This window comes from Acyrthosiphon pisum, chromosome A3 (genome assembly GCF_005508785.2).
Source record: "Acyrthosiphon pisum isolate AL4f chromosome A3, pea_aphid_22Mar2018_4r6ur, whole genome shotgun sequence".
Lineage (NCBI taxonomy): Eukaryota > Metazoa > Arthropoda > Insecta > Hemiptera > Aphididae > Acyrthosiphon > Acyrthosiphon pisum.
In genome coordinates this window covers 16666915-16668499 of record NC_042496.1, presented here as the reverse complement: position 1 = coordinate 16668499, position 1585 = coordinate 16666915, and positions in this window count along the sequence as shown.

Genomic DNA, 1585 nt, shown 5'->3' with positions numbered 1-1585 from the left:
CAGGGTCTTAGAAGGGGGGGGGGGGAGGGGGGTGTAAAGGGTTCCCCCCCAAACAAAAATCTTTTTTATATTGGTATTTTGTTTTGGGAAAATTGTTGTGATAAGAGACTTTCGGCAAACTCCCGACGGTACGAATAATAAATTATATAGCACGACGAGTCGATAACAATTTTATCATAGGTAGGCCTCGATAACTATTACTGAAATAATTAGGTACCAATTATAAAATCGACAAAAACAGCGATAACGACGTCGAGTGGATTTTATTTTATGAATTATTATGACAGTCTAATCAGGGCGGATTTACCCATAGGCCACCAGGGCACGCGCCTAGGGCGCAAAATTTATTGGGGCGCAATTTTTTAATTAATTTTTACTTTTTAGTTTTTCATAATTTCATAATTTATTATATATTTACCTAAATTTATATACGATATTAATTTTTTTTTGTATACAACTTGCATGAAAAAGTAGAATGGCCCTCGTAGCCCCGTCGCAGTAACGTTTTAATTCATAAGCCATAATACCTAACCTCGCAGTTTGGGTTCAATCCTGCTACCAGCGCGCGCTGTGCCGCGCCGCCACGGCTAGAGGCTCGATATCGGCACTCGCGAGGCAGTTGCCTATGTTAATGCATGGGAGGTGTCATACGGGTGTGCGGCGTAAACACATACAATATTGTGAATGGCACATGCGCAAAACGCCAGCCAAGGCAGTCAAATATACTGCCTCGGGCCGCCGGGTACATTGTTATAGCCGCTCTACTAGCTAGGTGGGGGACCGCTCGCACAGTTCTTAGCAAGTAAATAAAATTGGATTGAACCGCCTCACACCCCGCACTCGGCATTCTTAGAATACTGGAATTAATTCTGGAAATCAGATGTCTTGATAAAGTAATTAATAATAATAAACATTGCGACGACGCGCGACGCTGGCACTGCAGTCGCCCGTCTCCTGCATAGTGCATTCTGCTTAGAAATCTTATAGATTTCATCCAATTTTTATAGTTTATTTCATGGAACTCGCCGTGGGAGTACGCCAATGTAAAGGGCGCTAGTGTTGTAATGCCTAGGGGCGGAAAAACGGCAAGTCCGCACCTGAGTCTAATATAAAACTATTGCAACTATTTATAACTAATACTAATTTGAAACAAAATAAAAATTACGTTTAGTTTAACATAATATCTTGTAATTTGTATCATAAATATATTTTAAACGAGTTAATAATTCGTAAAAATTTTCTTTTTAGAACTAAGATTTTAAAATGTAATACAAGATTCCTTATAGGATAATCTACCTTTATCAAAAAAAAAAGGTGGTTAAGTGGATGTCGCTCTGCTGTACAGTAGGTTATAAGTGGATCACTGTATAATGGACAGTATTAAATTTGAATTCAATGATATAATATCACTGTATAAGAAAAACGATTCTGAGCGGAGACGGTATATCAGTCTATGTATTAGACATATATATACTTATCTATGGTATTAAAAAAAAATTGACCTATAATAGGTACCTATAATAAATTCCAAATTAATCATATCATAATATCTATTAGGTACTTATAAGTTATAACGCGTTATACA